Source organism: Microcaecilia unicolor, chromosome 8, assembly GCF_901765095.1.
Source record: "Microcaecilia unicolor chromosome 8, aMicUni1.1, whole genome shotgun sequence".
NCBI lineage: Eukaryota > Metazoa > Chordata > Amphibia > Gymnophiona > Siphonopidae > Microcaecilia > Microcaecilia unicolor.
This window is the reverse complement of record NC_044038.1, coordinates 156,000,978-156,025,776: the sequence shown is the minus strand read 5'-3', so window position 1 is coordinate 156,025,776 and position 24,799 is coordinate 156,000,978. Positions and strand designations below refer to the sequence as shown.

The following is a 24,799-nucleotide window of genomic DNA, read 5'->3' as shown; positions in this document are numbered from 1 at the left end:
GTGATGTTAGACATGCAGGGGTCCAGGACAGAAACAGAGAAGGGGCCCCCAAGCCTGCCTGCAAACTATGTCTCCTCCACCTTGAGGGAGGTTGGGGCCCCTGTAGCATGGGGACCCCAGGCAATTGCCCCGTTTGCCACCACCTAACGCCAGCCCTGGCTGCTAATGTCTGTCATTGCCTCATTATTACACTCACAGTCATTCCTTGCTGCTAGTGTCTGTCACTACATTATTACGCTCTCACTTATTGCACAGCCTGTCTCTGTCACTACCTCCTTATTAAGCACGCACTCATTCCACATAGCCTGTCTCGTTATTTGACTCTCACTCATTCCAAACTGCCTGTCACTGCCTCATTATTACACTCTAGCTCATTCTGCATTGCCTGTCTGTCTCATTATTACATTCTCACTCACTCTGCACTTCCTGTCTCTGTCACTGTCAACTTAATACTCTCTCACATACTCCAGACAGCCTCTATCACTGTCTCGCTATTACATAGTAACATAGTAGATGACGGCAGAAAAAGACCTGCACGGTCCATCCAGTCTGCCCAACAAGATAACTCATATGTGCTACTTCTTGTGTATACCCTACTTTGATTTGTACCTGTGCTCTTCAGGGCACAGACCATATAAGTCTGCCCTGCACTATCCCCACCTCCCAACCACTGGCTCTGGCACAGACCGTATAAGTCTGCCCAGCTCTATCCTCGCCTCACAACCACCAGCCCCACCTCCCAACCATCGGCTCTGGCACAGACCGTACAAGTCTGCCCTGCACTATCCCCGCCTCCCAACCACCAGTCCTGTTTCCCACCACCGGCTCTGGCACAGACCGTATAAGTCTTCCCAGCACTATCCCCGCCTCCTGATCTTGACTAAGCTCCTGAGGATCCATTCCTTCGGCACAGGATTCCTTTATGCTTGTCCCACGCATGTTTGAATTCCGTTACCGTTTTCATTTCCACCACCTCCCGCGGGAGGGCATTCCAAGCATCCACTACTCTCTCCGTGAAAAAATACTTCCTGACATTTTTCTTGAGTCTGCCCCCCTTCAATCTCATTTCATGTCCTCTCGTTCTACCATCTTCCCATCTCCGGAAAAGGTTCGTTTGCGGATTAATACCTTTCAAATATTTGAACGTCTGTATCATATCACTCCTGTTTCTCCTTTCCTCCAGAGTATACATGTTTAGTTCAGCAAGTCTCTCCTCATACGTCTTGTAACGCAAATCCCATACCATTCTCGTAGCTTTTCTTTGCACCGCTTCAATTCTTTTTACATCCTTAACAAGATAAGGCCTCCAAAACTGAACACAATACTCCAGGTGGGGCCTCACCAACGACTTATACAGGGGCATCAACACCCCCTTTCTTCTGCTGGTCACACCTCTCTCTATACAACCTAACAACCTTCTAGCTACGGCCACCGCCTTGTCACACTGTTTCGTCACCTTCAAATCCTCAGATACTATCACCCCAAGATCCCTCTCTCCGCCCGTACCTATCAGACTCTCCCGCCTAACACATACGTCTCCCGTGGATTACACTCGCTATTACACTCGCATTTATTCCAGACAACCTATGTCTGTCACTAGCTCTTGCTATTACACTCTCACTCATTCTGGGCTGCCTGTCTCTGTCTCACTATTACACTCTCATTCATTCCTGGCTGCTCGTCTCTATCACTGCCTCCTTATTATATTCTCCCTCATTCTATGCTGCCTGACTGTCACTATCTCGCTATTACACTCTCCCTCATTATGAGCTGCTTGTCTGTCACTTCCTCATTATTACACTGTCACTCATTTTGTGCTATCACTTCCTCTTTATTACGCACTGTCACTGTCTCGCTATTACACTTTGATTCCAGGCTGTCTGTCTCTGTCACTGTCTCATTATTACACTCTTTCTCATTCAGGGCTGCCAGTCTTTGTCACTGTCTCACTATTACACACTCACTCACTTATTCTGGGCTGCCTGTCTCTTTCACAGATTCATTATTATACTCTCCCTCATTCCAGGCTGTCTCTGTCATTTATGCTGACACTCATTCCGTGCAGCCCTGTCTCTATCACTGCCTCCTTATTAGGCTTTCACTCATTCTGCACCGACTGACTCTGTCACTACCTCAATACACTCTCACTCATTCCAGGCTGCCTGTCTCTGTCTCGTTATTATGCTCTTCCTCATTCCTGGCTGCCGGTCTGTCCTTATTACACTCTCATTCATTCCGTTCTTTCTCTGCCGCCCTCTTTAATACACTCTTCCTCAATCCGGGCTACTTGTCTCTGTCACTGCCTCATTATTACAGGTTTTGTTTTTTTTTGTTACATTTGTACCCCGCGCTTTCCCACTCATGGCAGTCTCACTGATTTCGCACTTTTTTGTCACTATTTCGCCATAACAATCTCTCACTCATTGCGGCCTGCCTGTCTCTTTCACTGCCTCCTTATTGCACACTCACTCATTCTGGGCTGCCTGTCTCTGTCTCGCTATTACACTCACTCATTCCGGGCTACCTGTCACTGTCTCGCTGTTAAGCTCTCACTCATTCCGGCTGTCTGTGACCCTCTCGTTATTACACTCTTCCTCACTGGGATCTGTCTCAGCATTACCCTCTTTCCCACCCTCCCCACAATGAGCAGCGCCTTTCGGGCTTTACCTACCTCACCTCCTCTCCTCCCGGGCCGGTCTCAGGTCTCAGCTTCAGAACCCGGCTCGTCCCTGCAGCGATCACATGACCCCTCTGCTGTCACGTGCACCGCTTTGCCTGTGTTCTCTCCGGAACCACCGCTCAGGCTGTGGGTTCTCACAGCGCCCTCTGGTGTCAAAGTAGCGCCCTGAGCGCTGGTCCATCTAGGAACGTGGAAAGTAATGTGGATAAATTAGTCTATTCCAGAGCTTCTCCACCCAGTCTGGTTTCAAGATATCCACAATGAATACGCATGAGACAAATTTGCATGCAGTGCCTCCAGTGACTGACCTGTTGTGTTCTGAAGTGCTGAGAACCCCTGGTAGATTTCTGCTCTTCTCTCCCCCCACCCCACAAAATATATATATATATATATATATATATATATATATATATATATATATATATATATATATATATATATATATATATATATATATATATATATATATATATATATATATATATATATTGCTGCACCACTATAAGAGCTGCACTATGGCCTCATGCCAGTGTTGCAGGAATTGAGGCATGAATTACCCCTATTGTTAGCAGAACCTGTGGTACTTCAGGAGTCAGACAGCACACACCAGAATGAGAGAGTAATCTTCTTTATTTGCCAGCAAACAAAGCAGGACATCAGTTCTAGCTCTCTTCTCTCTCTCAGCTCTCTGGATGTTATGGCTTCTGTCTGTCCTCTTCAGCTCTCTTCTCCTCTGTCTGTTCCTTCTGCTCTCTTTCAGCTCCTGTTGTCTTCCAGCTTTCTTCTGACGTAAACTGCTTCTGCTCTCACTTAAATACTGTTCTATCCCCCTCCTAGCCTAGCCCCCCCTTACTCTCCAATTGGTTAAGGAATAGATTGGTTACCTGGCCTCAACCAATCATTACTTTAAAAATATCAGTTACATAGGTTTGATATTTCTCAAACTGACCTGTGACCTGGGGCCCCTTACACCAGACATTTGGTCTCCAGAACTCTTGCATGTTCATTATGATTGATTTCTCATCTATAGCTTAAACTGGGTTCCCTTAGAGACTAAGAGGCCCAATCTGACATTGGTTATTCTCATATTCCTGGTCAGCTTCATACTACCTGCTAGCTGAACTCTGGCATTCATTAAAGGGGTCAAAGACCAGTCTTATTTAATGGCATACAGCTATAGTTTGTTTACTTCTTTCAAGATCATTCCTATACTTAACTACAATTAATCAAGGAGAAGAGAGCTGACTAGTTCTGACCTTTTTCATCTATCAGCTTCCTTCACAGAACTAGCTAAGACCATAGTTAATTCAAAACACATGTTGGCCTCTTCACTACAGTCTTCGCTTAGAACATCAGACAAAGAATTGAACATTCTACATAGAAATTACAGAGAATAAAACATATTCTAAAATAAGCATAATCAGTATTCCTTATAAGATATATCTAAACATCAGGAATATCTAGAATTATTTAGAATCTAACTATTTTCTTCTAAGCATTTTAAACTAATCCTAAACAAACTGCCTGCTTGCCTTGTTCATTCATAATAGTATCCCCTCAAGACTTAATGGTATACAGATGTGTGTGCTAGCATTAGCAATCCATCAATCACAAGGGTCTTTCTGACCTTTCTGCCCTTTAGCTCTAGACTTTCAAAATCTAAACCATCTGGCATTCCTTCACTTTAGTTGCAAGGTAAAAACAAGCTTTAATATCATTTCTTATGTATATAATTTCTCAGAGTTAACACTTTCTTTGCCCATGGCTGCCTCACCAGAGCTGCCAAGTAACCCAGTTCCAAGGGACAGACTAGTTAACCAGTCCTGGGTTTGAATTTAACATCTCAAAGCAGTATGGTACTTGTAGTTCCCAATTCTACTTATTGAAATCAGTGTTGCAAGTCCCATAATGCACCCAGATAGCAGACCTGCCAAAAGCAGGGTCATCTCCTACACTTTCGCTAAAACAGGAAATTCCCGCGCTGAGCCACCACTGCTGCTTCTCCCCATGAACAGTGCGGCAGCAAACCAAGAAGAAGCAGACACAGGGCTGTAGTGTTCAGTTGCACACTGTCGGCTCTGCCGGTCCTCTGCCCCCGCTGAAGTTAATTCCTTGTTCTGGGGCAGGGGACCGGCAGAGTCGACAGCACGCAACTGAACACTGTGGCTCCGCGCCTGCTTCTTTTTAGTTTGCTGCCGCTGCTCATTGGGAGAAGCAGCAGCAAAGACATGGGATGGAAGGGAGAAGAGAGAAGTGGTAAGTGCTGAAAAAAAGGGGAAGGAGAAATGATGGATAGAGGAGGGGAGAGAAAGAGGGGACATGCTACTTACTACTACTTAACATTTCTAGAGCGCTACTAGGGTTACTGTCACGTCTGTGGCCGTGACCACCCTCATACTTACCCTGTTTCTGGGAGTCAGTGGCTGTGCTGGCTTCTGCTTGTCTCTATGTCTGTCTCTGTCTTAGTTTCTCTCTGGCTCTGTGTGCTGATTACCTTACTGGACCTCACCTGTGTGGGCTATGCCTCTTCCAAGATGGCTGCCGCCTCCTCTATGCCAGTATCCAAGATGGCTCCTGCTTGTCCTTCCTGTGGGCCCACTTCCTCTGTGTGTCAAGCCTCTGTTTGGAGGCAAGGAACTTCCTGCTTCTGTCCTGCTGGTGGTGACTCATCAGCGAGTTCCTTTATAAGGAAGGCCTGTGCTTGCAGTCAGGGCCTTCGCATGGTGTCATTGTCTGGTGTCATGTCCAGAGGATGACAGGTTAGTTAGTGTGTTGCTGCGCTGCTTCTAAGCCTGTCTTCTGTGTGGGCTTCTTGCCCTTCGGTGTGGGCTTGCCCTTCTGCTTAGTACCTGTGGGCTTCTTGCCCTTCTGTGTGGGCTAGTGCCCTTCGGTTCCCAGTACCTGTGGGCTGCTTGCCATTCTGCGTGGGCTGCTAGCTTTCTGCCTTTAGTCTGTGTTGGCAGCCTGCCCTACTCCTTGCTTGTATATTCTGTGTGCACATCCTGAACCTTGTATATCCTGTGTGCACATCCTGGCTGCTGTCCGTCTGCCTTTAGTCTGTGTTTAGAGCCTGCTGTTCAGCCCTGGTTTCCCCATCTGTGTTTGCAGCCTGCCCTACTCCCTGCTTGTATATTCGGTGTGCACATCCTGAACTTTGTATATCCTGTGTGCACATCCTGGTCCCTGCTTGTTCGTCCTGAGTCCTGGTTTTGGCTAGCTAGTGTTATCCGGCTTTCCGCTCTGCCTAGCTGCCCTCTTCCCTGTGTGCACATCCTGATCCTTGTATATCCTGTGTGCACATCCTGATCCTTGCTTGTTTGTCCTGAGTCCTGGTTTTGGCTAGCTAGTGTTATTCGGCTTTCCGCTCTGCCTAGCTGCCATCTTCCCTGTGTGCACATCCTGATCCTTGTATATCCTGGGTGCACATCCTGGTCCTTGCTTGTTGGTCCTGAGTCCTGGTTTTGGCTAGCTAGTGTTATCCGGCTTCCCGCTCTGCCTAGCTACCTTCTGTCCCGTGTGTCTACCTTGTGCCTTGCTTGTAGATCCTGTGTGCTTATCCGGATCCCTGCTTATGTATCCTGATTCCTATATCTGTCTAGCTAGCGTGTATCTTCTGGGGGATTTATCCTGCCTCGACCTAGCTAGTGGGTTTGCCCAGGGGGCATTCCCAGTCTCCCCTTCTTCCTTGCTTGCATGTCTGCCCTAGTTCCTGCTCCTGATAAGCTTCTGTCTGTCTAGTCTGTCTGGTGTGTCTGGCTTAGCGGCTGCGTGCAGCGCTTAGTGCAGTCTAGTATTGTTCCCCTGTGTTTCCTAGACCCGAGGTGGGTCCTCTGGATCTTCAGTTCTGGCCTTGCCCTACAAGTCCTGTCGGCCGCCCGCACGCTAGAGCTCAACTCTAGCGGAAAGGTGGCTAAGTACAGGTGAAGCGGTTCCTGTTCTGCCGGTTCAGTTGCCTACTTCCAGTCCAGAGTTTCCGGTCCGGTCCTTCCGGACGTCCAGTTCCAAGACGGTCTTGCCTGCCTCTGCCGCTCCGTGGCAGGGGCCCAAGGGCTCACAATTCCCAGTGCTGCCTTGAGGACCTGAGAGTATGCCAAGGCCCTCAAGAACGCGACAGTTACGCAGCGCTGTAGAAAATAAACAAAGAAGGACGGTCCCTGCTCAAATGAGCTTACAATCTAAAGAACGAAATGTCAAGTTGGGCAGTCTAGATTTCCTGGATAGAGGTGTAGAGGTTAGGTGCTGAAGGCGACATTGAAGAGGTGGGCTTTAAGCAAAGATTTGAAGATGGGCAGGGAGGGGGCCTGACGTATGGGCTCGGGGAGTTTGTTCCACGCATGGGGTGAGGCAAGGCAGAAAGGGCGGAGCCTGGAGTTGGCGGTGGTGGAGAAGGGTACTGAAAGGAGGGATTTGTCTTGAGAGAGGAGGTTACGGGTAGGAATGTAAGGGGAGATGAGGGTTGATAGGTAAGGAGGGGCTGCAGATCGAGTACATTTATAGGTTAGTAGCAGAAGCTTGAATTGAATGTGGTACCTGATCGGAAGCCAATGAAGTGATTTGAGGAGAGGGGTGATATGAGTGTATCGGTTCAGGCGGAAGATAAGACGTGCAGCAGATTTCTGAACGGACTGAAGGGGGGATAGGTGGCTAAGTGGGAGACCAGTGAGGAGTAGGTTGCAGTAGTCAAGGCGAGAGGTAACGAGAGAGTGGATGAGAGTTCGGGTGGTGTGCTCAGAGAGGAAAGGGCGGATTTTGCTAATGTTATAGAGGAAGAAGCGACAGGTCTTGGTTATCTGCTGGATGTGTGCAGAGAAGGAGAGGGAGGAGTCGAAGATGACACCGAGGTTGCAGGCAGATGAGACGGGGACGATGAGGGTGTTATCAACTCAGATAGAGAGTGGAGGTAGAGGAGAAGTGGGTTTGGGTGGGAAGACAAGAAGTTCGGTCTTGGCCATGTTCAGTTTCAGGTGGCGGTTGGACATCCAGGCAGCAATGTTGGATAAGCAGGCCGATACTTTGGCCTGGGTTTCCGCAGTGATGTCAGGTGTGGAGAGATAAAGCTGGGTGTCTTTAGCATAAAGATGATACTGGAAGCCATGAGATGAGATCATGGAGCCCAGGGAAGAGGTGTAGATAGAGAAAAGAAGGGGTCCAAGGACAGAACCCTGAGGGACTCCAACAGAGAGCGGGATAGGGGTGGAGGAAGAGCCATGAGAGTGTACTCTGAAGGTACGATGGGAGAGATAAGAGGAGAACCAGGAGAGGACAGAGCCCTGGAACCCAAAAGAGGACAGTGTGTCGAGAAGTTAGTTGTGATTGACAGTGTCAAAAGCGGCGGATAGGTTGAGGAGAATGAGGATGGAGTAATGACCTTTGGATTTGGCGAGGAACAGGTCATTACAGACTTTGGCTAATGCCGTTTCTGTCGAGTGAAGTGGGCGAAAGCCAGATTGAAGCGGATCGAGGATGGTATGAGAGGCGAGAAAATCAATGCAACGGCTGTGAATGGCGCGTTCAAGTATTTTGGAGAGGAAGGGTAGGAGGGAGATGGGGCGGTAGTTGGAGGGATAGGTAGGGTCAAGTGAAGGTTTTTTGAGGAGAGGTGTGACAACAGCATGCTTGAAGGTGTCAGGGACAGTTGCGGTGGAGAGAGAGAGGTTAAGGATATGACAGATGGGAGGGATGATAGTAGGAGAGATGGTGATAAGTAAGTTGGTGGGGATGGGGTCTGAGGAACAGGTGGTGCATTTCGAGGAGGAGAGAAGATGGGCGGTTTCCTCTTCGGTGATATCAGGAAAAGAGGAGAAGGAGGCCTGGGTTGATTGGTTGAGGGAGTGGGTGATAGGATGAAGAGGAGGAGAAGGTTTAGTGGTGAATTCGAGGTTGATCTTCTGGACCTTGTCGCAGAAGTAGTCAGCCAGTGATTGAGGGAGGGTGGGAGCGGAGGGCACTTTGAGGAGGGAGTTGAGGGTGGCGAAGAGACGACGAGAGTTAGAGCTGAGGGAATTAGTCAAGTGAGTGTAGTAGTCCTGTTTGGCGAGGAATAGGGAGGACTGTAAGGAGGATAGCATGAATTTGTAGTGAATGAAGTCAGTATGGGTGCGAGAATTCCTCCATAGGCGTTCAGCCGATCGGGAGCAGGAGCGAAGGTAACGGGTGCAAGGGTTAAGCCAGGGCTGGGGATTAGTGCGCTTTGTGAGACGGGAAACAGACGGTGCAAGGGTGTCTAGGGTGGAGGAGAGAGTGGCATTGCACTTGGAAACAGCCTTGTCGACGGACTCAGAGGACGTGATGGACGGGAGGAGATTGGAGATACTAGCGGATATGGTGGGGGGTTCAACAGCCTGGAGATTACTGGAGGTAGTGGTTAGTGTTGGGCGGGACTGAGGGGGAGGGTGATGAAGTGTGAATGTGATCAGGTGATGGTCAGAAATGGGAAGAGCAGAGACGCAGAGATTAGAGGGCGAGCAGGTAGAAGAGAGGACGAGATCAAGACAGTGACCAGATTTGTGAGTAGGGGTGGTGGAGCTCAGTTGGAGGTTGAAGGAGGTAGTTAGGGTGAGGAATTGAGAAGCGTATGAGTCGGATGGGTTATCAGTGTGTATGTTGAAGTCACCAAGAATGAGGGATGGGGATGAGGGCTCAAGAAAAACGGAGAGCCAGGCATCAAAGTCAGTAAGGAAGGAAGGGAGGGACTTATCAGGGGGGCAGTAGATGACTGCAACTCGGAGTGGCAGCGGGTAGAATAGACGGATGGAATGGACTTCAAAGGATGAGAAGCAGTGAGACTGTGGTAGGAGGAGGGGTTGAAAACTGCAGGAGGGCGAAAGTAGTAGGCCAATGCCGCCACCGCAGCTAGCTGTGCGGGGCAAATGGGAGAAAAGGTAGCCTCCGTGGCAAAGGGCTGCGACTGAGGCGGAGTCGTTGGGGGTGAGCCAGGTTTCGGTTAGGGCGAGCAGATGGAGGGAATGGGAGATGAAGAGATCATGGGTGAAGGTAAGTTTGTTGCAGATTGAGTGGGCATTCTACAGGGCACACGAGAAGGGGAGGGAGAAAGGGGGGAGGAGGGGAATGGAGATGAGATTGGAGATATCGTGGGAACGTTTGCATAGATGAGACGAGGACAAGGACATGTGTGGTGGACCTGGGTTGGGATTGATGTCTCCCGCGGATAGCAGGAGAAGGAGCAAGAGAGAGCGGAGAAGGGTGGGGGAGGTAGGGCGACGAAGGCGCCGAAGGCGGGATGCACAGAGGAGGAATGGGGAAGGGTTCATGGCAGGAAGGAGGTGTTGGAGGTTGAGAGCTAGGAAGGAGGAGGAGGACAGTAAGGATGGTGAGGTGGTGGGGGATAGGGGTAGGTAGGGTATTGCAGTAGTGGGCAGGACGGGGGGGGGATGGGTAGTGAGTTTGTGTGATAAACAGCTCCCCAGTATCTCTCCACACTCATCCTTCCCTACACCCCTTCCCGTGCACTCCGCTCCTTGGATAAATCCTTCTTATCTGTTCCCTTCTCCACTACTGCCAACTCCAGACTTCGCGCCTTCTGTCTCGCTGCACCCTACGCCTGGATTAAACTTCCTGAGCCCCTACATCTTGCCCCATCCTTGGCCACCTTTAAATCTAGACTGAAAGCCCACCTCTTTAACATTGCTTTTGACTCGTAACCACTTGTAACCACTCGCCTCCACATACCCTCCTCTCTTCCTTCCCGTTCACATTAATTGACTTGATTTGCTTACTTTATTTATTTATTTTTGTCTATTAGATTGTAAGCTCTTTGAGCAGGGACTGTCTTTCTTCTATGTTTGTGCAGCACTGCGTATGCCTTGTAGCGCTATAGAAATGCTAAATAGTAGTAATAGTAGTAGTAGTAGATTGGGGAGGGATAGGGCGAGGAATAGAATGTGAAAGGGGGCCATAGGTAGTGAGAGAGGTAGGGAGTAAGTGAGCAGGCAAGTTGGATAAGCTGGTGGGGTGGAGCAAGCTGATGCAGATGGACTGGAAGCTGGATCAGGCTAGATAGAAAAGGAGTAGAGAGAGAGAAGTGATGAGTAGGAGGATGGGGGAGTGACAGATTTCCAATTTTGCAAAACTAGTTTCTTTATCCTCCGTTAGCTTAGAGCTCTCCGCTGTCACTTTAGCCCCGTTATTTTTCATTCTTTAATTCTCTCACCGCTCACGACTCGGTTAGACTATTGCAATATAGTTTACCTCAGCTGCACCCAGGCTCATATTAAACATCTGCAAACTGTACAGAGTATGGCTATCCGATTGTCATGCCACGCTCAACAACATGATCATGTCACCCCATTGCTTAAGAAATATCACTGGCTCACCATCCCTCAGCGTATAATCTTCAAATTGTTAACATTCATATTTAAGGCCCACAGATTTGGGCTCCCTCACTACTTATCCACTTTCACCATCTCGTACTCCCCAGCTCATTTTTGGTCATTAAATGACCACCGGTAGTCCTGCCAAGTCCTCGATTTGCTCAAACAGAACTGACAAGACATGGGGTATTCTTTTTCACTGCCCCTTCATGTTGGAATTCCCTCCCCCTTTACCGACCACACAGAAATTTCATTCAAAAATTTTAAAGCAGGCTTAAGGCCTAGCTTTTTACCCAAGCATTTGGTCCTGTTGAGGAGTAGCAACTAGGCTGTCCGCCACTGTCTTGTATACTATTATCCATTTTCTCCAGTCCTTCCTCAGCCTTTGTACTGTTTGCCTCTTTCTATTCTACCTTATCTTTACTTGTGTGTGTGTGTGTGTGTGTGTGTGTGTGTGTGTGTGTGTGTGTGTGAGAGAGAGAGAGAGAGAATTCCTTTCCTATCAATATTTTGTAGTTCTTTTCCTTTTCTATGCTTTTTGTTTTGTACACCGCTGTGATGTGCAAGTTAGTTTTAGCAGTATAGCAAATTCTTATAAACTATAAAGAGGGGAGATGCTGGCTGGAAAGATGCACAAAGAGGGGAGACACTGGATGGAAGGAGGGAGAGAGAAGGGAAATGTTAGATAGAAGGATTGACAGAGAAAGAGGGGAGACGCTAGAAGGATGGGGATAGAAAGAGGAAGACGCTGGATGGAAGGGTAGGGAGATTAAGAGGGAAGACACTAGATAGGATGACAAGAGAAAGTGGGGAGACACTGGATGGAAAGATAGAGAGAGTAAACATTGGATGGAAGGATGAGGAGTGAAAGAGGGGAGACACTGGATGGAAGGGTGGGGAAAGCGGGGAGACACTGTATGGAAGGGTGAGGAGAGGATAGAGTTAGTGAAAGAAGAGTATAAGAGGAAGGGGCATAGATGAGAACCAAGGTGAGGGAAAAATTAAAAGCTGTAGACAGACTAAAAAAGAGGGAAATTAAAGACTGGATAGTAAGTTTGAATTAAATCTGGACAGAGAGGCAGAAAAATAAATTGATGAAAACTGAAAGACAAAGGAGGAGAGAAAACAAATGACAAGACATTTAAAAGAAGATGAAGGAAAGCAGAAACCAGAGACCTGATGGACCGTACAGGTCTTTATCTGCCGTCATTTACTATGTTACTATATGTTATGTTACCTGGGACCAATAGAATTAGATAAAGAAAATCACCAGACAACAAAGGTAGAAAAAATAATTTTATTTTCAATTTAGGATAATGTGGTAGCTGTGTTAATAAAGGTTAATAAATACAAATAAAACATAAAATGGAAAATAAAGAGATACCTTTATATTAGACTAATTTTAATAAATTTTTGACTAGCTTTCAGGGAGAAGTCTCGCGAGGCCACCACTTGGAGTCTCAGCAACCATTATCAAGAAGCTATGGTAGCGGGGAGGTCAGGGCAGTAGACAAAGAAATGTCAAGTTATTTCCTGCCCTGAAGAGGCCACTAGACCAGACAGAGTGCACTACAGTGGGCTCGGGAGGGGGGGCGAGGGGAGAGGGCCAGCCTGTCCATCTGTCCATTCATCTGTCCGTGAACCCGCCTGCAGGCTGCTTGGAAAAAAACATCCGAACCCTGACAGTCCCCTGAAAAAAAGGACATTCCAGGGAAATCCAGACATATTGTAACCCATCTCTCTCTCTATCCATCCCATCCTTGCCCCTGGATCAGCTCCTCTGCCAGCACCTTTCCCACTTCTTTCTGCCTTTCCCTAGCTCTTCTCTTCCTTTCCAGTGCTTATCATTCACAGCACTTCTCAACCTATCTATGGCAGGCTTCCGAAGCCTGTCTGGCCTACACTTTAGCAGCTATCTGCTCCTTCTGCAGCCCATTGATCAGACATTTCTTATCCGTCCAACAGGCTGCATGGGGAGGTGGAACAGTAACCTAGGAGACAGAAGCCCTCCTTCCTCCCTGACTAGTGGCTCCCTTGGAGATTGGAATCTTGCAGCTTGGAGTGTGCAGGGGACAATATCCATCCAGTTGCTGAAGTCGCAGCACCCACAGAGCTGGTGCCTATGAGCTCCCCTACATCCCAGATGCCTGTGTGCTAAGCCTGGTGTATGGTGTTTTATTGCCCAACTTCTTTACAGGACTGCAGTGGGTTACCCCTGCATGCTATTTGCACCTCTTAGGTAAATTTGTATCTGAATACAAGGCTGAAATGTATTAAATAAATAACCGTGTTTTCATATAATGTGATATCCCATGGATAGGTAGGAAAAACAAACCTCCAGGATGATATTTATGCTTGGAATGCTCTCCCGCGGGAGGTGGTGGAGAGGAAAACTGAATTCAAACATGCGTGGGATAAACATAAAGGAATCCTGTTCCGAGGGAATAGATCCTCAGAAGCTTAGCTGAGATTAGGTGGCAGAGCCGGTGGTGGGAGGCGGGGCTGGTGGTTGGGAGGCGAGGATATTGCTGGGCAGACTTATATGGTCTGTGACAGAGCCGGTGGTTGGGAGGCAGGGATAGTGCTGGACAGACTTATACGGTCTGTGCCCTGAAAATGACAGATACAAATCAAGGTAAGGTATACACAAAAAGTAGCACATATGAGTTTATCTTGTTGGGCAGACTGGATGGACCGTGCAAGTCTTTTTCTGCCGTCACCTACTATGTTACTATGTATTATAATCCACCCCTGGACAGCTATGCAAACTAGTAATACAAGATAACCATATCCCTAGTGGATGAAGCATGAGCAAGAAACAAGTGTCTTAATCTGATATAAAATTGCATGAGAGTAGAGGAAATATTAGGAAGGAAACAGAGGACATATAGGGGCACTTTTACTAAACCATATTAAGCACTTAATGTGTGGTAACTTCTAACGCACAGCTAAATTAAGGGGCTTTGCGGTAAATTGGCAGTTACTGTGCGGTAAACCATGAATTAGGTGCTTTATATGTCAGGGGCATACAATGGGTGGAGCATGAGTGTGGAAGTGTTAGCCAGCAAGTGTGTTACACATCACTTACCTAAATAGGAGGCAGCATTTAGTTGCATCCAGGTAACATGCACTAATTGGTATTTTAACATAGAACCAGAATTAGAAATTCTGGCTCCACTCCTAGTGGGTGCTGTATAAAATTTGCAGCTACTATGCAGTATATCCCTGTGTTAAGCCATGGTAACTACAAATTTTACTGTGGTATAATAAAAGGGTCCTGTGGTGAGAATGGGAGATGGATAGGGTTGCATTAGAGTTAAACTATTTATTTTATACTGTACTTATATTTTATATGATGTAAATTATCTTGTAGGGCAGTGGTTGTCAAACATGTCCTAATGGACCGCCAGCCAGTTGGGTTTTTAGGATATCCGTAATAAATATGCATGAGAGATTTGCTTATAATCTAGAAAGCAGGCATGCAGATTTCTCTTATGCATATACATTACATACATCCCAACTGGCTGGTGGTCCCCTGGGACCTGATTTGAGAACCACTGTTGTAGGAGGACTATAGCAATATTTACATCTAAGAATAAAATAATTTCCCCTCCCCCACTTCCCATCAACCCTGATCGTAACACTGCCCTCTCTAAATGTCGCAAACACGTAACATAATTCATATGAGATCTAAAGGCCTATATATATATATATATATATATATATATATATATATATATATATATATCCCATATAAAAATTGGGTCTTATAGAAGGTAGTTTGTGTGTTTGTGAAGCTGGCAATCTGATCTGTGATTTTTCTGCCAGTACTTGATGATGTCATGTTGTGGTGAAAACATCAGGAGGTTGGTTCTGCATTTTTTGACCATAATCTGTGTGGCAATTGCATATTTTGTGCACAGAATCAAGAAGGGTAACATATGGATCAACCCAGTCACAGCTAAGTCTTATAAATTACATACTGTAACAACTTACAGATCCATGTTTGTGGCGTATGTTATCAAATGTCCTTGCAATTTGCTTTACATTGGTCAGACTACTAGACAAATGAAAGTACGACTCGCTGAACACAAGAGTAGACTCAATACTTCTACAGTGATGGCTCCGTTGGTATCTCGTTTTTTCTTTGGCCACACCTTTAAAGACCTTGTTTGGTGGGTGATTGATCAAGTTGTTTCTTCTAACAGAGGAGGGAATTTGGAATACTGGATTTTTTTAAAGCCAAATCAGTCACTCCTTTACAACTGAATGAACTGGTTGAATGGAATTCTTTGATTTGGTTTTTATTACTGTTTTGGACCTACATTGATAAACTGTGGGTTGGGTTTTCTTTATGTTTTACAGTCAAATAAATAAACACATTTATTTAGGGTTTAATTGGTTTGACTGATTAACTTAGTGTCATATGATATCATTTGCAGGAAGCGCTGGGTTCCTGCCCCTGGAAGTCAGCTTAAATACCTATGCACCATTTTATTTTTTTTACTAGCGCTTCAGAAGAAAAGTGATTTACTTCTGAGGAACAGCGATTGTGGAGTTGAAGTTGCCACCTGAGTCCTTGGAAGCAGTCAGATTACGAAACCCGCAAAGTCAGCTGTGTTCACTTGCAGGGGGGCCTTGTTGTGCTGCTTCTGCATTTCGTATCAGGCACTTGATGGATGCTGGCAACTGTTTCAATTCAGATAAATGAAATTTTATTTATTTATTATGACATTTCTACCCCACATTTTCCCAAGAAAGCTCAGGTTCAATGCGGCTTACATAACAAATTAAGAAGAAGCATTACAAGACAATATTAATACAAGAATACAACTATTAAAAAAATTTTTATTTTCGTATTAGCTGAACATAAATCTAAAGAAGTGGGCATTAAGTAAACCTCTAAACGACATATAATCACCTGGGTGTCTGATATACTTGGGTAATGAGTTCCAGAGTTTGGTACTTTGGTGAGAAAAATTAGCATTTAATGTTCAGCAGTCATAGCAACAGCAAATAGCCATGTACAGACAGGAAACAAAATAAACCACTCAAAAAGGTACAGAACACAGACAATACGGTCCCACATGAGCTGAAAAACTAAAAAAAAAAAATAAATAAATACGAGTATACCTCTGGTGGTCTCTGATCCAGAGGGACCCCTAGCCACAAATTGTCCCAGCTAGGCCACTGAAACTTTACATAAACCAACCCCACACCAGACACACAACCATCCATTCAACCCCAACCAAACACTCATTTTTTGACTGCAACCACGGTTATTTAGATCTTAAGTTTTGTCATATTTTTAATGTTCACTATCACAATTAATTTGGCAAGGGTTTAGCTGAAGTTCCACATATGTAGCACGTGATGAAAGAAAATGTAATAACCACCCTGAGATCCTTTTGATATTGGGTGAGAAGATTACCTGAGTGTACTATTTCACACTTATAAATATTTTACAGCTGGCATTTTAGATTGGACTGCTTTTGGTTTGATGTTGTGAGACAGAGTAGGCTGTCAGTAAATGTAGGGGCCCTTTTACTAAGGCGCGTAGGCGCCTCCGCACGTCCAATGCTTGTCAAATTAGAACTATCACCCAGCTACTGTGTGCCCCAGGCGATAATTCTATTTTTGACGTCGCACAGCAGAAATTCTCTACCGCGTGGTGCTAACTGGGTAGTAATCAGCAGTGTACGCACGCTGACTTGAAGATATGTGGGAGAATAAAAGTCAGAACAAAACTTTATGATGAGGCACAAAGAAATTTAAACGTTTATGTACCTTCTCTGAGGAAATAATTCCTGACAAGTTGCCCCTTACTGTGTCTTTAGACCCGCCCCCCTCCAGGAAAGGAGAGATGTCATGAAGACTCGGCGACGAACAGATCTTCTTCCTGCCCATGCAGCGCCTTCAGACAGAGGTGAGAGGGGCTGCGCAGGCCCGGTAATGCGGAGGGGGTCCCGATGGAGAGGGGGAGCGGCGGAGACGATCTCAGGAAGGGTGGCGGGGCGGGGCACGGGGTCGGAGGATGACAGGAGGCGGAGCTTTGGCAGAGAACAGAGAAAGGAACAGGAAGGGAGGGGGAGTGGGGCTGATAAAATTAAGATTTTTCATGCAGGGGGGAAGCGGCAGGAAGCGGGGAGCAGCGGGGGGGGGGGGGGGGGGGGGCAAGGCCGTCCATGCAGGACGCTCCTGACGAGCGCCCTTGCCCCCTCCCGATCTATCCCGATTTTTGTTTTTAGTTTTCTACGGAAGCAGGGGGAAGCCTAGGAAGTACTGCCGTAGTGTTCTTATTTAATCTCACTTTTAAACATGCCAGCTTGGATTTGTATGCTGCAGGGAGGGAGCAGGCAGTAGCGGCGTATCTGACAGCTCAGGCCTTAAGGACAGCTCTGACTACACGTAAAATATATTGCGGTAAATGATTCGGTGCAATCTTCGGTATTGTTAGTGCATTCCAAATCGCCCACATTACAATGGTAGTTACTCCGTTTTCATTAGCTGCTTGCTTCGTTGGAAAAAGGCCTTTAATGCATGCAACGGTTAGGAATTTCCTTTGTTAAAGGGTTGTTAGAGGGTCGTTAAGGTTTAGTGCATCTGGCCCTGAGAGTATTCTCAGGGATGTGGAAGTGTTCCTCACCAAGATTCCTCTTGATCAGGAAAATTTTGAACACCGAATAATTTTAGCTTTACAGATGGTACAAGAATGGCAGTGCCAGGAGAGTAAAAAGAAAAAAAATTGGGTGGTAGAAAGTCCGAGGACTCCTGCCCTTGGTGTTAATAATACCTCAGCATCTTCACCGGCCCAGCAGCGACAAACCTCCATTGCCTGCGCCAGCCTTGCAGGCTTCCCTCTGCCACAGAAGAAAGAAGCAGACCTTATGAAAAAAAACAGTTCATTTCCTGGGTCCGTTATGGTTTCAAACGAACCCAGGAAGAGACACATTTATAATCAGCACTGGTGAAGTTTGTGTTTTCATACCAGCTGGTTTTCATTGCCCGTGATGCAGCCTGTACTTCTGGCAAAACATGGCCATATCGGGCATTGGTTTTTTAACCCTGGGAGCTTTGAACAACTAATAAATGAACTGTTTTTATTCATAAGGTCTGTTTCTTTCTTCTATTCCACATTGGATCTAGTAGACCGGTTGCCTTCTTGTTTTCTTATTTCCTCTGCCGCATCCTGCCCTGACCCTTGCAGATATCATTCCTGTTTCCTTGATGTGGAAGAGGGAGCGAGGCTGGCACAGGCAATGGAGGTGCTTCGCTGCTGACCAGCAAAGATGCTGAGGTATACCAGGGAGGACGACCTGGGAGGTTAGGCTAATGCTGGATCTAGGGTTGGAAGAGAGGGAGAAAGAAGCAGGACAAAAGGAAAGGGGGGGGGGCGGGAAAGTTTTGGAAGGCTCACCCGTTTTAACTGTAGGCCAACCCAAAATGATAGGTCTGGCTACACCACTGTCAGTGAACAGATGACAGAGGGGTGAAGGATTTGAGAGTTAGTTCTGTGATCTCTGTCAGTGTGAAAGGCTGTCATAGTGGACTGAACTTAGTGATGTGCCAAATTTAAGAAAGTTGAGTTCACTGAGGTTTTGTAGTAGTTCCTGAGAGAAAGGGAATGGAATCTACCATTTAATAGTTTTTCACCTTGGGTGGAGGCATCAGGGTCCCAGAGATATATAAAGGGTGGGAACAATAGAGCATCTTTCAGGCGAGCCTTATTCCTCCCCCCCACCCCCTCCCCCCCGATCCAGGGAACAGTCAGGAGGGGATGTTACATACTCTAGAGAAAAGGAGCGATAGGGGACATGCTAGAGAAATACTTTTAAAGGTGTTAATAATGCACAGCATTTTCTGTGTAAAAGAAATTGTGGAACTAGGACATATGGTATGATGTTCCAAGAGAGAAACATCAATAATAACAACGCTAAACCCTCTTCTTGACAAACTTGATGAGCCAGCTCTGCTGGTAAATGATTGGAATATAGGGTCTCATAAAATAAAGGTACTTCTTCATACTTTCTCTGAACCTCTCTCATACATATTCATTAAGGATATCCTAAAAATCTGACCTGTCGGTAGCTCCTGAAGATTGGCGGTGAAGACCGAGGTCTTAAGGGAAAGGGAAATGGGACTTGATATACCGCCTTTCTGAGGTTTTTGCAACTACATTCAAAGTGGTTTACATATATTCAGGTACTTATTTTTGTACCAGGGGCAATGGAGGGTTAAGTGACTTGCCCAGAGTCACAAGGATCTGCAGTGGGAATCAAACTCAGTTCCCCAGGATCAAAGTCCACTGCACTAACCACTAGAAAGCACAGCTAAACACCAATCGATATAATAAGGTAAAACTACAGGGGAGAGAGGAAGAATTTTAAAGCCAGAATCTACCTGTTTCCCGAGTGAGCTGTTTTGTGAAGGGTATGGCTGAGAGGCTGGAAAAGCTATTTACAGCTGGGAGAGTATCGTACCCATGGCCCTCCAAGTGATGTCGTCATGCTGTGACTACTTGAATAAAAAAGACCCATGGGCGGTGGATTGTTGGGAGAGGAAGAATTTTGAAGCCATAGCCTGCCTACCTGCTGACAGATCTGCATTGTGGATGGTGTGGCTGAGCGGCTGGAAAGGCTGTTTGCAGATGGGAAAGCTTCATCCCCATAGTCATTTGGATGATGTCACTTAGCTGCAACTACTTGAATAAAAAGACGAATAGGTGACAGTACATGGCTGAAAGGGCATGGCCAAAGGGGCTCAGCCTGCCCTTTTGGTGCCTGGTGGACCTGATAATGGGTAAAAGGAAGATTAAAAACACCATTAGTGGTAATATTGCTGTGCTCCAGGATCCCATGGATCAGCATATCCAACTAAGTTCAGCTGTGGAACTTGGAGTAGGTGGGGGGGGGGGGGGGGGGGGGTTTGGAGAGATTAACTCCCCTTTAAACTATGCAGCATCCTATCTATTTCCTTTTGATGCCTCTCAAATTAGAGTACCTCTTCCTGGGTTGTTGGTCTCACATCTATTATAGGCAAGGATGGGGAGAAAAATCTTACCAGCAGAGGGCGCTGTTTCTCTTTTGGATAAATGGAAGATGGTGACAGGAACAGAGGCCTTGCTTTGAGGTTTTGGGACTCACTCGGTGTCTTTATATTTAAAGATAAGTGAAGATATTTTGAGTTTTGATTTAAATAAGTTACTAAAATATGAATATTTATTATTATTATTATTATTTATTGCACTTGTATCCCACATTTTCCCACCTATTTGCAGGCTCAATGTGGCTTACAAAGACCTGTTATGACATCGTCATATCAGGGTAAAGAATACAATTGGTGTTACAGAGAAGTCAAGGAAAACAGGAGGATTTGGTCAAGCCATTATAGATAGATACATTCTGAGCAAAGGTGGTCAGGCAATTATAGAAGATACATTTTGAATAAAGGTGGGATAGGTAATGTGTTATAGTTGACTAGTAAAAATAGCCCGTTTCTGGCGGCGATGAAACGGGCGCTAGCGGGCAGGGGACTCCCTTCCCCTCCCCTTACGCGTGTCTCCCTGGTGGTCTAAAGGTACCTGTTCGGTGGGGGCAGGAAAGAAAGAGCCCCCTCTTTCCTGCCCGTAGCGGTGGTAGTAGCATCCTTGCTACATCGTGTGGGAGTCCGGCTCTCGGCGTTTCAAAATGGCCGCCGAGAGTTGAAGTCTCACGATGCAGCTTGAACTCTCGGCGGCCATTTTGAAACGCCGAGAGCCGGACTCCCACACGATGTAGCAAGGATACTACCACCACCGCTACGGGCAGGAAAGAGGGGGGTCTTTCTTTCCTGCCCCCACTGAACAGGTACCTCTAGACCACCAGGGAGAAAGTCGGAAGGGAAGGGGAGGGGAGGTGACAGGGGGGGAGGGACGTTGCTGAGGGTGAGTGTGGTACCGTGGGCGGGGCGGTAACTTCTAAGGGGCAGGGCTATGTGGGGAAAGGGGACGGGTTGATGTGGACGTCCTGGGCAGCTGGGATTTTTTGGAAGGGGAGGAGTAGGGAAACACGCTCTGCGTGTTTCCCTACTGCTCCCCGTGCGTTAATTAGCCTTGTTTTCGTGTTGCGCCGTCGACGTCATCACGTGTGACGCGAGGGCGGGGCATGAAGTTGTGTGGCTTCACCACCATGAAACCACGAACTGGTGTGTGAGTGACTTCAGTGACGTCAGTGTCCTCAGAACGTTGAGGCTACGTTTTATTATAGTAGATTAGAGGGTTTCATGGTAGGCCTTGTTAAAGAAATAGGTTTTCAGAGATTTGCGGAAGTTAGTTAATTCTTTGATCGTTTTCAAGTAAGTTGGAAGTGCATTCCACAGCTGTGTACTTATATAGGAAAAGCTGGTTGTGTGTGTTGTTTTGTATTTCACTCCTTTACAGCTGGGGAAATGTAGGTTAAGAAAGGTGCAGGAAGATTTTTTAGCATTTCTGGGTGGAGGTCCACAAGGTCTAGCATTGAGACCAATGAGAAAGCAAATAAAGCTTAGAGCTATGAAGAAGTGGAGCACAGAGTTGTGCTGCTGAGGTCTTGAAAACTGATTAAGGGCCCTGTTTACTAAGCCGCACTGTAGGCATGCAAACTTTTTAGAATGCACTAAAAATTAGCACTTGTTAATGATAGAGACACCCATAGGAATATAATGGGTGTCTCTATTGTTCATTTTTAGCACACGCTAAAAAGTTTGTGCGCCTACAACACGGCTTAGTAAACAGGGCTCTAAGTGTTTGGGTTCATAATCCTGAGTATATGTAAAAATATATTTGTGATGATACATTGGGATATAAACATTTTGCCTATAAGTGTTGGCATGATTAAGATTGGCCACAACACGCCACTCAAGTTTGCCATATTCTGGTTGACTAGTACCAGGCATGGTGTGAATTTGGACTTACTAGATATCTGAGTCACCTCCTTTCTTTCACAAACAATTTTTTTGCTTTGGCATTGGTGTGTTTTGGGAATGCTGTTGACTCCATATTTACATTTTTGTTCTAGAATTTAGTGGATTTTTTGGTAGCGATCTCTACACAAACAGCACCCAGTCTTGGTAAGATGTGTGCTGATGTATAGCTGAACTCAATATAATGCAGATGATTTTCGATATCTTGTTTTATTTCATCCGAAAAAAGAGAGTTTGAGCGTTCAATTATTTTTTTTGGATGAAATAAAGCAAGATATCGAAAATCATCTGCATCATATTGGGTTCAGCTACACATCAGCACATATCCTACCAAGACTCCTGAGGAAGGCCCTCGCGGGCCGAAACACAACTCGTGTCGAGTCCTAGATGGTTAATAAAGGTGTTAGTTGTGACATTGTCTGCTGTCCTTTCTTTTGTCACCCATGTTGTGACTGGTTTGTCTGTTTGACCACAAGGGTTATTGTCCTTCTGTTGCCCTGCCATTTATTACTTGTGACAGAAGAAATAAACCTTTGTGCATTACAGTTCTTCCTTGTTACATTTTTTTGCAACAGCACATTGGCTTTATGACCTTCTGCCTGTGCCACACGTCTGCTTTCTTCTCATGCATTTCTAGGGCTAAATTTCTAAGGGAAGAGCTTGGAACGCAGATCTGCCACGTCTTTTCAGACCCCAAAGCACTAGGGGTGTTCTGCTCCAGCCCGGCCTCACTTCCAGTAGCCTGCAGGGAAGGGGAGGGGTAAGCCTGGAGCAGAGCAAAGAACAGTCACTCTATTCCAAGGAAGTTTAATGACAGGAGGCCCATTATGTGGGCTGAAGCCAGTAGGCAGAGTTTGTCGCTCTGTCATTTTTCATTGTTTTGGGTGTAGCAAGATGGTGGCTGCTTCATTGGGAAGAATTAAAACCTCCTTGGGTAGAGACTGGCTTCAGCTTTGTGACATCATGTTGTCTCCTGTTATCAAACCTACTCCCTAAGCCAGCTCTTCTCCTGTTGCACCTATCCCTGTCCCGCCTGTCCCTGACCTCACGGCATTTTAATTTCCTTTTGTATATAAGTGTTCTTCATTCCAAGGCCCAGGGGCTACTGGCAATCCCCAGAGACCTCTGGAGTGGTCCCATTGTCTTTCTGTTTTTTTTTTCTGCTACTCTGTCTTTCTACCCAGGTTCAGGACAGAAAGGGAAAAGTGGATGGGGGAAGAGCTACATGCTTGAAGGAAGAGCCATTTCTCAATAGACAAAAGAGAATAAATTTGGAAATGCTCACAACCTAAGGATACCCCCCTCCCCCAAGTTTGAAGGTGGGCTGGTGGGGATGATGTCATCGACACACACTGATCAGCAGTGGCATGGCCCCAAATGGGAAGATATTTGGCATCTCTCCTTCAGCTTATTAGAATCCAAAGTGGCCCCAGCTTAAGAATTAATGAAAACCACTGCTATACAAAGTAAGCTCTCTATATATCTGTGCACAAATACATTTCTTTTTTGTCTCTCTATTTGTGGGCCACTCAGTGACTTTACTGGAATTATGATACCTTACGATCCCACTTAAAAGGAACATATTTCGGCCTCATATTTAATTACTGCTGATTATGCAGTTAGAGGCAGGACTTGCTGAACAGATTTTCATCCTGTCATACAGACCTAAGGAAAGCATAGAGCAGTTTTCACCGCTGGAGCTTAAGGGCCTCTGAAGTGCCACAACACCAAGGACTAGAACTAATTCTGAAAATCAGCATAGGTCAGAAGTTCCAGAAATACTAAATGCCCATCATTTAATTCTTACATTGACCAGCTTTTTTTTCCGTACCAATGTTGGCAAGTTCATTCACGGGATGGCAGTGCCCATTAGTGTGAGTTCTGTAGGATTCTGTAAATGTACAGTATATATTTTTTTTCAATCGCCTGGTAATTGCAAACTTTGAGTTTCTTACTGGTGCGAGACCCTTGAGTGGAATGGGTAGACGTGAATCATTTGTTTACTCTTTCCAAAAATACTAGGACTAGGGGACACACGATGAAGCTACAAAGTAGTAAATTTAATACAAATCGGAGAAAAATCTTTCTTCTCGTAACATGTAATTAAACTCTAGAATTCATTGCCAGAGAATGTGGTAAAGGTGGTTAGCTTAGCAGGGTTTAAAAAAAAAGGTCTGGACAGCTTCCTAAAGAAAAAGTCCATAGACCATTATTAAATTGACTTGGGGAAAATTCACTGCTTATTTCTGCGATAAGTAGCATAAAATGTATTGAACTTTTTCGGGATCTTGCCAGGTATTTGTGACCTAGATTGGCCACTGTTGGAAACAGGATGCTGGGCTTGATGGACCTTTGGTCTGTCCCAGTGTGGCAATACTTACGTACTTAAGCAGCCACAGAGGAGCAATCGATCCAGTTCAGGTGAGACTCGGGGAGTGGGTTTGGTGACCTGCGCAGGGTCTCGAGCAAGAAACAAATAACTACTACTAATACTTATCATTTCTAAAGCGCTACTAGACATACGCAGCGCTGTACACTTGAACATGAAGAGACAGTCCCTGCTCGACAGAGCTTACAATCTAATTAGGACAGACAGAACAAACAAGAGATAAGGGAACATTAAAGTTAGGATGATAAAATAAGGGTTAGGAGTTAAAAGCAGCATCAAAAAGGTGGGCTTTTAGCTTAGATTTGAAGACGGCCAGAGATGGAGCTTGACATACAGGCTCAGGAAGTCTATTCCAGGCATATGGTGCAGCAAGATAAAAGGAACGGAGTCTGGAGTTAGTGGTGGAGGAGAAGGGTGCAGATAAGAGAGATTTACCCAGTGAATAGAGTTCCCGGGGAGGAA

At 46.0% G+C, this 24,799-nt stretch overlaps 1 protein-coding gene across 2 annotated transcripts in view; it reads right to left on the bottom strand.

Annotated features, from left to right (window-relative positions):
• Window positions 1-2,747, bottom strand: part of LOC115475758 (proton-coupled amino acid transporter 1-like) — an 81,439-nt gene extending 78,692 nt beyond the window's left edge. The window contains exon 1 of one of the 2 annotated variants that reach the window (XM_030211721.1): window positions 2,672-2,747. The gene's annotated coding sequence lies outside the window, so the exon portion shown is untranslated. Of the gene's footprint in view, window positions 1-2,667 lie in introns of both variants that reach the window. The other variant, XM_030211722.1, reaches the window with a different exon arrangement.
• Between the last annotated feature and the right edge of the window lie 22,052 nt (window positions 2,748-24,799).